The sequence below is a fragment of the Abramis brama genome (assembly GCF_963993115.1).
Source record: "Abramis brama genome assembly, chromosome: 20".
NCBI lineage: Eukaryota > Metazoa > Chordata > Actinopteri > Cypriniformes > Leuciscidae > Abramis > Abramis brama.
Window position 1 is genome coordinate 5,339,943 of NC_139982.1, and position 13,416 is coordinate 5,353,358.

Below are 13,416 nucleotides of genomic sequence, written 5' to 3' on the forward strand. Positions count from 1 at the left end.
GTATGCGGTCGGGGCTGTTCCTCTTCCCACACTGATGCAGGGTCCGCAGGGACCTACGACGGACAGGTGCGTTTCCACAGGTGAGTAGACAGTCGGGCTGTTCCTCTTCCCACACTGATGCAGGGTTCACAGGGACCGACGACAGACAGGTGAGTTTCCACAGGTGAGTAGACAGTCGGGGCCCTTCCTCTTCCCACACTGATGCAGGGTTCACAAGGACCGACGACAGACAGGTGAGTTTCCACAGGTGAGTAGACAGTCAGGGCCCTTCCTCTTCCCACACTGATGCAGGGTTCACAGGGACCGACGACAGACAGGTGAGTTTCTACAGGTGGGTATACAGTCAGGGCTAATCCTCTTCCCACACTGATGCAAAGTTCACAGAGGCCTACGACGGACAGGTAAGTTTCCACAGGTGAGTAGACAGTTGGAACTCTAGGGCTACAGCAGACTCGAGTCAACAGGCTGAACGGAGCTTCTCTAGGACAGACAGTTAGAACAGACAGAGTCAGCTTCAACAGCAGTATATAGGCCTCACGTGTGTTGCCGGGGACAGGTGACTCCACATCATGCAGATGGGCCGGGGGCTATAGCAGACTCAAAGGTGCAGGCCGAGCGGAGCTTCTCCTGGACAGACAGAATCAACTTCAACAGCAATATACAACTCTCACGTGTGTTGCGGGGGACAGTTAACTTCGCACCATGCAGATGGACATGGGATTGTAACAGACTCAAGTCGCAGCTGAGCAGAGCTGCTCTAAGACAGACAAAATCAACTTCACCACAGTATACAGTCCTTACGTGTGTTGCAGGGGACAGATAACTTCACACCATGCAGATGGACCTGGGGCTATAGCAGATTCAAGTCGCAGGCTGAGTGGAGCTTCTCTAGAACAGACAGAATCAACTTCAACAGTAGTATACAATTCTCACTTGTGTTGCAGGGGACAGATGACTTCACACCATGCAGAATGGACTTGGGGTTGTAGCAGACTCAAGTCGCAGGCTGAGGTGAGCTTCTCTAGGACAGACGGAATCAACTTCAACAGCAGTATACTGTTCTCACGTGTGTTGCAAGGGACAGATAACTTCACACCATGCAGATGGACTTGGGGTTGTAGCAGGCTCAAGTCGCGGGCTGAGCGGAACTCCTCTAAGACAAACAGAATCAACTTCAACAGCAATATACAGTTCTCACACGTGTTGCAGGGGACAGATAACTTCACACCATGCAGATGGGCTTGGGGTTGTAGCAGACTCAAAGTCGCAGGCTGAGCAGAACTTCTCTAAGACAGACAGAATCAACTTCAACAGCAATATACAATTCTCACGTGTGTTGCAGGGGACAGATAACTTCACGCCATGCAGATGGGCTTGGGGTTGTAGCAACTCAAAGTCGCAGGCTGAGCGGAACTTCTCTGAGACAGACAGAATCAACTTCAACAACAGTATACAGTTCTCACGTGTTGCAGGGGACAAATAACTTCACACCGTACAGGTGGGCTTAGGGCTGCAGCAGACTCAAAGTCAACAGGCTGAGCGGAGCTCCTGCTAAGACAAACAAAATCACGATTGCAGATAGAGTGTGCAGTCTCACGTGTGTTGCAAGGGGGGGCAAACCTTCTCACCATACAGGTGGGTTGACAGGCAAGTAGCGAACTTAAGTCAACAGGCTGGACAGAGCTTCTTCTAAGACAGTCAGAATCACTACTTCAAAACAGAGAGGTTAGTTTGACTCACAGATGCTATTCCTTCTAGTCCTCAACAGATGGGGCCGATCGACATTATTAAGCTCCAGTTACTGACAGTAGACCAGCATGGCACGTGGGGAGTGCACGGCAAAAGAGAATAAATCTTCCACACACACACGGCAATTTCACTCCAAACATGCAACGTGAGGGGGGAAACGTCAATTTAAGCACTGCAATCCACTTCAATAAGTGCAGATAAGGCCAGCACTCACCCAGGGGTCTCCGTGCCACAAGCAACGAGCTCCAATGTTGGGAAAAAGATGTTTCAGGGTTTTCCTCCACAGACATAGACGGATTCACATCACCGTTCCAACACGGGGGAAGAGGGTAAGAGATCGAACATGAATCAGTATAATTCACTCAGTGACGTTTAGATAGCACAATCAAAGCACTCCAATCCACCTCAAATTCAGTGTTGAAACATGCAGGTACGAGATACGATGGTCGATTACTTATCTCTCTCCCTTCCAGGCAAACGGTGTGTTTTCACAACTCTTCCACACTCCTCGAGTCCCCTCCAGCAGCACTTCCCTTTGCACACCACAATTCTTCTCTGCAACACTCAAATAGAACGACTTCTCACGGGAGAGAACCACCCAACAGTCTCTCTTCGCTGGCTTTTTATATCCTTCTCAATGCCCACATGGCTTCGTCATGGCTCTAGATTAATTCCCCACACCTGATGTCGATTTCCTCATCCCGGTTGGCAAGGCAACAGATACACATTTACACGGGGGGTGGTGTGTCCTTGTTATTGTACCGGAGGGGACACAATTGCGGCAAACTTTAGTTCCGCCCTCTCATTTGTCACACCGTGACACATATCTGCATTCTGCTCGCGCACTTCCTTATATACCCCCAGGGCGGGGCGGAGTTATGCTATGCAAATTCCGCAGACCCATGGCATTTCTTTGCCATTGGCTCGTGTTTTAATACTCGAAGATGATAGGATTTCTAAGCGAAACCCCATTCGTCGTCATCCGACGTAACGTCTCCGTTCCCTGCTCAGGGAACGAGGGTTACATACGTAACCGAGACGTTTCCGCTTATTTTCTCTCGCTACCAGAAGATGGTCTCCCGCGGATTTGTGGAAAGTTTTGATAAGATTTCGTGAAGATTCTGGACAAAGAGTGTTTTGACACCATGCAAGTAAATTTTTCCATCATATCGAGGGCTTGGAGCCAGAGAGGCGTAAGTGGCTTTTGAAAACTTTACAGGAGAGACAAAATATTTTTTTTACCACACATCAATCACCTTTATTATTAACCTTAAACCACAAACATTGCAACCACAGGCATACTTACATGAATACTTGAATACTTACATGAGTATTTAACCCTCTGGGGTCTGAGCTGTTTTCTGGGCCCTGGAGGTGTTCTGACATGCTCTGACATTTGTGCTTATTTCTGTTACTTGTGACATTTTCATTGCTAAAGTCTAATTACACTGTATTCAGCACAAACTCTGCTACAATAATATATTAGCAGCATGTGTGTAAAAGTTTGTAGTTTTGAGATAATGACATTTATGCATGGTTTTTGAAAATACAAAAAAAAAATTCTCACTGAAATAAGGCCATGAAACCTATACTGATTATTTCTTCACAAGACTTTTGAAAATTGTATGACGTAGCCTAGAATATTTGCTCTAAAACTATGTGAAAATCACCCTGACTGCTCATTCAGATAAGACAATATATTGATTTAAAAATTTTAAGACGTGTTTTGTGTGAAAAATCTTAATGCGGGAGCTCATTAATATGTAAGCTTTTCACACCTGAGAAAGACAAAGACCCTCCCTAACGGCCCTATTAGGAGCTATCAGGCCCTATCATTCTGAGCAACCTTGCACAAAGAATGAGGAGATTTAAAAAAGAATGGTTTTTAGATTGTTTGATTTATTTACAACACAACATAATCCAAAGATACACAACAAATGACAAAAAGCACTCATTGAAACCAATGATCCAAAGACAGAGACCTTTGTGCCATTCCTAAAAACATTGTACATACCTTTCATTTCCAAAGTGTTTGATTTTCACTTTACCATGTTCATGTAACAGAGACTCATGTGAATGTTGAAGTCAGCAAGACTCAGTGGCATCTGGGCCCTGAAAAAAAAAAGTGAACATACTGATATCAAGAGAAAGGCCTGCACGATTTTGGGAATACATTTTAGATTTTTCTGGTTAAAATTGCTTTTTAAAATTCACAGAATACACACACACACACACACACACAAATGTTTCCAACAATATATAATATAATGAACACCAGGTTTGTTGTGCCTTGTAGGCATAGGCTATGTGCAGTGCTGCATAAAATAATAATAACAATAACCATAGCAGCCTATAAATCTTCCAAAATATTTCAGTAACAACTAGGCCTACGCTAGAGAAAAATATATTGATTATCATGTTACTTCAAATGTTTCCATTTGTTATGATGGTATGAAATGAGATAATAGTAAAAACATGAAGCCGTTTGGTGCTTCAAAAATATGATACATAATATGATACATTCAAACGCGATCGCGCTCAAATATAAAACATTATGGTTACCATATACATATCTACGTTTGAGCAGATATCCACAAACACAGTAACAGTAAACACGGGTCTAAATATTATAATATTCACCATATATCTAGCAAAAGTTCAACTGCAATGTGAAATTTATGCAACAATAACAAACTAATATGTAAGAATTTCTTACCTTACATCTTTCTTGTCTTCAAATCACGTTCTTCTTCTTCTGAGGTAAATCCAATGTAAGCTCACGGCGCGTCTTTCAAACTCGACGAAAAGCAGAGAGTTGTGAAGTGTTTTGGTGTTTTGTTTTTGAGGTAATGAGCGCGATCGTGTTCCATGTGGAGATTTGCATGTGAATATCTTTTGTGCGAGTGGGCGTGTTCAAATTAAAAATAATTAGGAAGCGTTTGAGAAGCTGGACATCTTGTTGGTTTTATACAAATTACTTAAACAGAGAATATTTTTTTTCAGTTTGAATCCGATCATTTAAAAGTACACACTTAAATGTTTATAAAGGTATATGGCTCATAAATGTGTGACAAGTATTCGCTGAGTTTTGTTTCAGTTTATAGACGTGCTCAAGAAAAAAAAGTTCACCGCGACGGAGAGGCAGAACGCACACCCTGTTTATTTTCTTTATTTTACAAAAGCACAATGTTTTGATTTGATTGTAAGTGGACACATACAAAAGTAGAAATATCACAGATTCTTTTTTCTGTATGACCATAAATGACGGAGTAATTTAAGTTTATAGTTCTACAATGTGAAGAAAATCCAGCAAAACGCGGGGGCACGTTTGCCGACCTCAGAGGGTTAATAAACTTATGGCATATTAACACAATGAACGTGTTCTAAAACATTGTAAAATAAAAACAATATGGCAAAAACATCAGATATCCCTTTTTGGCACCAAACATTATTGGGCGTATCTGTTGTAATGAGAGATAGAGGACCAAACAGCGAGTTTGACAATAATACAGTCTTTAATGGAAATGAGAAGCGAATCACTGAAGCAATAAAGAACGAAAATCTTCTCAGGATTCACAGGAAACAGTCAACTGAAAACCTCGCTTTGTAGAAATCAACATAAACTGCTGGAGGCAGAAATCACTGGAACTCAGGATGCGCAGCGAGAAGTCAGGCGAAGTAGAGCTCCGAGTGAGAGGCGAAGTCCGCCGAGAGAGAAGGTACCGTAGGCTGGATACCGCGTCTTGATCAGGAACTCAGCGTCTGAATTGGCAGGGCAGAGTACAGTGAGCCAGCAAGAGAGAGGATGAGAATACTGACTCGAGGAGAGGTTTCCTCACGAACCACACAGGACTCGACACGACAGGACAGGACAGGACTCGATTCGTTGACAAGAGAGGTAAGAGAAGCGTCTTTGGCATTAGAGAGATTGGAATAAACTGACAAAGAGGCAGAGAGAAAGAGTGTTAGAAATAGCAGGAAACATCAGGGGGAAAGGGAAAACAGGTGTGATGAATGAGCGGAGATTAAGGATAAATGGGAACAGCTGGTACTGATAAGACCAGGGTGATGGTGTAGCGAAAAGGTGTGAGATGTGGCCACAAGAGGGAGACAGAGAAAGAAGGAACCCGGATCATGACAGTACCCCCCCCTCAACGAGCGCCCCCTGGCGCTCCTGAGGAGGAGAGCTGGCGAGAGCGGAGGAAATCATCAATGAGTGAGGGGTCCAGGACGTCCCGGGAGGGAATCCAGCTTCTCTCCTCTGGCCCATACCCCTCCCAATCGACTAAGTATTGGTGACCACGACCCCGGCGGCGCATGTCAAGGATACGACGAACCCTGTAGACAGGAGAATTATCAACACGAACCGGCGGACAGACAGGGCGAGAAGGCGCACGCACGACGGGCTTAATATGCGAAACATGGAAAACTGGATGGACTCGACGAAGATAGGCTGGGAGGCGAAGTCGTACCGCGACAGGATTAATGATCTTAATAATACGAAATGGACCGATAAAGCGAGGTGCCAACTTGCGGGAATCAGAATGTAAGGGTAAATTTGCGGTGGAAAGCCAAACGCGCTGCCCACGAAGGTAGCGCGGACTCTTGACTCGACGCTTATTGGCAGTAATGCTCATGCGAGTGTTCGAGCGGCGAAGTGAGATTCTCACCCTCCTCCAAGTGCGCTTACAACGGTCAATATAGGCTTGAACTGACGGTGAATTTGATACAGCCTCCTGAGACGAAAACAAAGGAGGTTGATAGCCGAGACAGCAGTGGAAAGGCGAAAGACCTGTAGCAGAGGATGGGAGGGAATTGTGTGCATACTCTGCCCAGGCCAGTTGCTCAGACCACGAAGCGGGACAACGGTGAGCAAGGCTGCGAAGAATGCGGACGACAATTTGATTGGCACGCTCAGCTTGCCCGTTGGTTTGAGGGTGAAAACCCGACGAGAGACTGGCGGTAGCTCCAATTAGACGGCAAAACTCCTTCCAAAAAAAGGCGGAGAATTGCGGACCTCTATCAGAAACCACGTCAGTGGGAAGACCATGTATCTTAAAAACATGATCTACCATAACTTGGGCGGTCTCTTTGGCAGAAGGAAGTTTAGTGAGAGGAATGAATCGAGCAGATTTAGAAAAACGATCGACAACTGTTAGAATGACCGTATTGCCAGCCGACGAAGGAAGCCCGGTAATAAAATCAAGCGCGATATGAGACCAGGGGCGAGCTGGCACAGGCAATGGTCGAAGCAACCCAGCCGGGGGGGAGTTGCCGGTCTTGGTTTGAGCGCAAGTAACACACGAGGCGATAAAGCGACGCGTATCGCGCTCAATAGTGGGCCACCAGAAACGTTGACGAATGAAAGCAAGAGAGCCCCGTACGCCGGGATGGGCAGACAATTTGGACGAGTGTCCCCATTGGAGGACAGCGCGGCGAACGGACGTGGGCACAAAAAGGAGACTCTTGGGGCAGTTACGCGGCACAGAAACCTGAGATAACGCACGTCTGACCAACCTCTCGATTCCCCACACGGTAGCACCCACAACACGACCGGGAGGAAAAATAACCTCAGGGGTTACGGCTGTGGTGGGGGAGTCGAAGAGGCGAGAGAGAGCATCAGGTTTGATATTCTTTGAACCGGGGCGAAAAGAGATGGAAAAATCAAAACGTGTAAAAAACAGAGCCCAACGGGCTTGACGGGCGTTAAGTCTTTTTGCCGAGCGTATGTATTCTAAATTTCGATGATCCGTCCATACGATAAAAGGAACGGAAGCGCCTTCTAACCAATGTCTCCATTCGCCGAGAGCCAACCGGATGGCGAGCAGTTCACGATTGCCTACATCGTAATTTCTTTCGGCGGGCGCGAGACGGTGAGAGTAAAAGGCGCAGGGATGTACTTTTCCGTCTGAAGAAGAGCGTTGAGAAAGTACGGCCCCGACCCCGACCTCCGAGGCATCGACTTCGACAATAAATTGTTTCGAGACGTCAGGAGAGAGTAAGACAGGAGCGGAAGTGAAAAGAGTCTTTAGCTGATCAAAAGCAGCTTGAGCTGTCTCTGACCATCTAAAGCGGGACTTAATAGAAGTCAGTGCAGTGAGGGGCGTGGCTACTTGGCTAAAATTTCGTATGAAACGACGATAAAAGTTGGCAAAGCCAAGAAAGCGTTGAAGCGCAACACGGGAATCAGGAACGGGCCAATCGGTGACCGCTCTGACCTTAGCCGGGTCCATACTGACTCCTTCTGCAGAAATGACTGAGCCCAAAAATGTGACCGACGGAACATGAAACGAACATTTTTCAGCTTTGACAAAGAGTCGATTTTCTAACAGACGTTGGAGGACACGACGAACGTGTTGGACATGGACTTGGAGTGAGGGAGAGAAAATGAGAATGTCATCGAGATAGACAAAGACAAAAATATTTAGCATATCTCGTAAGACATCATTGATAAGAGCTTGGAACACGGCGGGGGCGTTGACCAGCCCGAAGGGGAGGACCTCATATTCAAAGTGACCGAGGGGCGTGTTAAAGGCGGTCTTCCATTCGTCACCCTCTTTGATGCGGACTAAGTGATAGGCGTTAAGAAGATCGAGTTTGGTAAAGACTTTAGCTCCCTGTAGGATCTCAAAGGCTGACGACATCAAAGGCAAGGGATAACGGTTCTTGACAGTAATCTCGTTCAGCCCACGGTAATCGATACAGGGACGTAACGAACCGTCTTTCTTTTTGACAAAAAAGAACCCTGCACCGGCAGGTGACGAGGAGGGCACAATAGTACCGGCGTTGAGGGAATCGGACAGATAATTCTCCAGCGCTCAGGAGACGATAGAGAATATAATCTGCCGCGCGGGGGCGTGGTCCCCGGGAGAAGGTCGATACTACAATCGTAAGGACGATGGGGGGGAAGAGAAGTGGCCCGGGCTCGACTAAAGACCTCCCGCAGATCGTGATAAACCTCCTGGACTCCAGACAAATCACCGGGTTCCTCCTGAAAAACAGAAACAGAGGAAACAGGTGGAACAGCAGAGGTTAAACACTCAACATGACAAGACAATTTCCACGACAAAATAGAACCATCAGACCAGTTAATCTGGGGATTGTGTAGTACTAGCCAAGGATGACCGAGTACCACAGGGGTAAAGGGGGAATGGAAAATAAAAAAAGAAATGGTCTCTTTATGATTTCCTGAGACGGTAAGCGTCAGAGGCGCAGTCTTCTGATTTATTCTAGGAAGGACGCTACCATCTAGGGCATAGAGAGGGGTGGAGTCTTTTAAGTCTATGAGGGGAATACCTTGCTTCCGAGCCCACAACTCATCGAGGAAATCAGTCAACCAGAGCCATGCAGGAGACGGACGAGACGGGCCACCGAAGAATTGCAGGAAGGGTTGTACAGGACATGGAGAGTTCCTTGACATCGCGCTCGCCAGTAACCCTCCGCCTACTGACGAGCTCTGGCTTTTACCGGACAATGAGTGACAAAGTGGTTTGCTGAGGCGCAGTACATGCACAGGCGGTTGGTGATGCGTCGCTCGCGTTCCTTGGGAGAAATTCGAAGACCACCAAGTTGCATGGGCTCAGAGTCCGTGTCAGGGGCGAGAGGAGAAATGGCAGAGGAAGAAGCAGGAAAACGAGAGGCTTCGGTCCGACGTGCTCTGTGGCGCAGGTAAAACCGCTTCTCAATTCGAATAGCCAGATCGATGAGGGCATCGAGTCGAGCAGGCACCTCGCGCATGAAAATCTCGTCCTTGAGATCAGAATTCAACGCCTCTAGAAAGCGCGCAACCAGCGCCGGCTCGTTCCACCCGCAGGACGTGGAAAGGGTGCGGAACTCTATAGAAAAGTCAGTAACAGTACGCCTTCCCTGGCGAAGGGACGAAAGGAGTCGTGAAGCCTCCTCCCCGTGGGCTGACCGGTCAAAGACACGGATCATCTCTTGTTTGAAGACTGTGAAGTCGAAGACGCATTCACCTTCTGCCTCCCAGTGAGCTGTTCCCCATTCCCGAGCTCGTCCTGCAAGGAGGGAGATTACGTAGGCGACCTTGGCTCGGTCTCGAGCGTAAGTGGCAGGCTGTAACGAGAAAACCACCTCGCACTGGGTAAGGAAGGAACGGCACTGAGTAGGCTCACCGGAATACACAGGAGGATTGTTGACACGTGGTTCGGAAACTTCACGGACCTCAGAGGCGGGCGGCTCGTGCCGAATCTGATGAACCCGTTGTGTGAGGTCGGCCATCTGGCTAGCGAGGGAGTCTACAGCCTGGCGAGCGGTGGAAATATCCTGCTCGTGTTTCCCCAACATGGCACCTTGAAGCTCGACTGCCGCTTGAAAGGGATGGCCACTCGCTTGGTCCATAACTGGTCAGTTTATTCTGTTGTAATGAGAGATAGAGGACCAAACAGCGAGTTTGACAATAATACAGTCTTTAATGGAAATGAGAAGCGAATCACTGAAGCAATAAAGAACGAAAATCTTCTCAGGATTCACAGGAAACAGTCAACTGAAAACCTCGCTTTGTAGAAATCAACATAAACTGCTGGAGGCAGAAATCACTGGAACTCAGGATGCACAGCGAGAAGTCAGGCGAAGTAGAGCTCCGAGTGAGAGGCGAAGTCCGCCGAGAGAGAAGGTACCGTAGGCTGGATACCGCGTCTTGATCAGGAACTCAGCGTCTGAATTGGCAGGGCAGAGTACAGTGAGCCAGCAAGAGAGAGGATGAGAATACTGACTCGAGGAGAGGTTTCCTCACGAACCACACAGGACTCGACACGACAGGACAGGACAGGACAGGACTCGATTCGTTGACAAGAGAGGTAAGAGAAGCGTCTTTGGCATTAGAGAGATTGGAATAAACTGACAAAGAGGCAGAGAGAAAGAGTGTTAGAAATAGCAGGAAACATCAGGGGGAAAGGGAAAACAGGTGTGATGAATGAGCGGAGATTAAGGATAAATGGGAACAGCTGGTACTGATAAGACCAGGGTGATGGTGTAGCGAAAAGGTGTGAGATGTGGCCACAAGAGGGAGACAGAGAAAGAAGGAACCCGGATCATGACAGTATCTGCTTAACAATGCAGAAAATAATTGGTCAAAAGGGGAATTGATTGAATAATTAACACTTGAATAACACTTGAACAAGTAATTAATTTTCATTTAACTCATTCATTATTATTTTTGTATTTTTTTTTTTCTCATTTCACTTTTCCATTCTGGGCATCTGCTGAACAGTACAGACTGTAATACAAGTCACTGAACTTGCTAAACACACTTCTGATTGGCAATTCATGAGTTGTTCAATTTATTTTTATTTTTTTTTTAAATACTCTATACAATTGACAGTTCTCTCATGTTCTTTTTACCCATTTCACTTTTCTTTTTTTTTCAACCATTTCAATTACTCTGTGAGTCTATTCATTGACCACATCCATAGAATCATGTCGCGTCTTATTTTCTTTTCTGTTCACTAGTTTGTTTAGTTATACTCACTGTCCACTGTCAGAGCATTGTAGAACTCTGCGTATGTGTGAGGAATACTTTGCTGCACAGGGTGGACTATATATAAAAAGAAGTCTTTGCATACCCTTATCTGTCTTCCCTCAAAGGTTAGATAATACTCAAACACATGAGTTCTTCTTGAGATTTTTTCACTGTTTCTTTTCCCTATTTTGATAACGTGATAGACAATGAAGTCTTTATGCCTTGCTGCATCTCCCAATAATGTTGAAATATACTTTCCCTTACTGGCTCTGGGAAGTTCTGAATGCATTTGTAACGACAAGGCACAGTTCTTCTCCCTCACCTTCCTTGCTGGAACATGAATGCCATGTGAATTAATGTAGCATTGGCCAGAATTTCTTAGCCTTTTACGTTGGTTTCTTTCCCAATTTTCAACATCTCTCTGTCTTTTTATTCCTCTTTGTGGTGTGTTGGCATCCTCTTCCTTGCCACTTTCAACCCCTCCTCCATGTCTAGCTACTGTCTCAGTCCCTCAATCTTCTTCTGTCTTCTCTTCCTGGCCACTTTCAACCCCTCCCTCCTGAACAAATTCTAGCACAATGTCTACTGTCTCACTCCCTCGCTCTTCTTCTGTCTCCATGTGTCCCTCATCAATTGCATGATCTGTCTCCCTGTCTGTCTCTCTTCCTCCATCTTCTGCTGTCTCCATGTGTCCCTCTCTCTCTTCCATCTCCTCATCTCTCTCCCTCTTCTCATGCTGTGTCCCTAAATGATATCATTAATATGTATTAATATCCTTCATGAATGCCCTGATACTAATAATTCTGGGTAAGGATTAGATAAGGTGAATGTTTAAACTTATTTTCTATGCAAGTCAGAACTCACTTCGTCCATCATGTGCTGTCTTCATGTGTCCCTCAAGTTGATCTCTCTTCCTCACCTCATGTGGCTGTGTCCCTTAATGATTAACACATTAATATTTATTAATAGAGATGAGCCGGATACTCGGCTGAAACGAGTATCCGGTACGGATAAAGCACTTTTGTCGAGTACGAGTATTATACGAGTAAATACGAGTCAATATCTGTGCTCGGATAAAAAAAAAAAAAAGAAGAAAGTTATGTTGAGATTAGGGCTGGGCGCGATATATATATATATTAAATGCCATATGGAATTAGACCATAGCCTATCACATATATCGATATAGTTCAAATTTGCGCTGTGATCCTTGTTCCAAGCAAGCTGACCCGGAGCTCTCTGCACTGCTCCCCGCCCCTCCTTTTCCACTTAGCGTGCGTGTTTAGAGCATGTTATGTTAACATGAAATAAAGTCTTTCACCTCAGAAAAACGGACTTTCTTGTCCTGTCAGCCGTTATACTGTAGTCGTAGCGCACACTCAATTGCACGCGCAAATGCGGTGGCGCGCGCTGTGTATCGCCTCACTGTATATAAAGTGCAAAAGAAACTACGAGCATGCAACGCCGTTACGTTGTAAATTACACGAAATAAAAGTAATGCAGGTATGATTTTCATTCTATTCACCAGGAGCAGTTTCCATGTTTCATTAACAGTTCTTGTTAGTATTGTGTATTCACCATGGTAAATGTCGTTTCCATATTAACCCAAAAATGCCACTATTTTTCTTTGTGTTACTTTTTTAATATTTTTAAATGATTGTGGTGGCTCATACCAACACTGTATTAACAAAAACTAGTATTTAATTTAGTATTTTAACTGCTATTTAATACCTTTAGCATAGGCCTAATGTTTATTAGTACTAGTCTTTACTATTAGTATATTCTTACAATTTATGTTAAGTAAAGGGGGACAGCACTTGTGTGTGTTAACAAATAAAAAATAAAATAAAACATGAACAATAAAAAAATATCGGGATATATATATATCGTATATCGAAATTCAGCCTAAATATATCGGGATATGACTTTTGGTCCATATCACCCAGCCCTAGTTGAGATGAAAACTCTTGTTCATTACATGTTACTTAATAATTGCAACTGTCACAGGTCGGGGTGGAGCGCCAGCGGGCCGCCCACCCCTTCGCTTGCGTGCCGCCCCTGAGGAGCTGACCGTGGACACGAAGGAGACAGACACAGAATTAAAAATAAATGTTCTTTATTAAATAAATAAAAAGTTGCTTAAAAAGTCTATTCTTCAGCGTACTCTTTGTGTATCTCGACACCTTCAGACA

At 45.4% G+C, this 13,416-nt stretch overlaps 1 long non-coding RNA gene across 1 annotated transcript; it reads right to left on the reverse strand.

The window, feature by feature from the left end:
- Positions 1–253: 253 nt before the first annotated feature.
- On the reverse strand, positions 254–1,132 carry LOC311071146. The gene is made up of 3 exons (XR_014603771.1): positions 802–1,132; positions 539–627; positions 254–388 (listed from the first exon to the last, which is right to left on the reverse strand). It is a non-coding gene; the product is annotated as an uncharacterized lncRNA (long non-coding RNA).
- Positions 1,133–13,416: the final 12,284 nt, after the last annotated feature.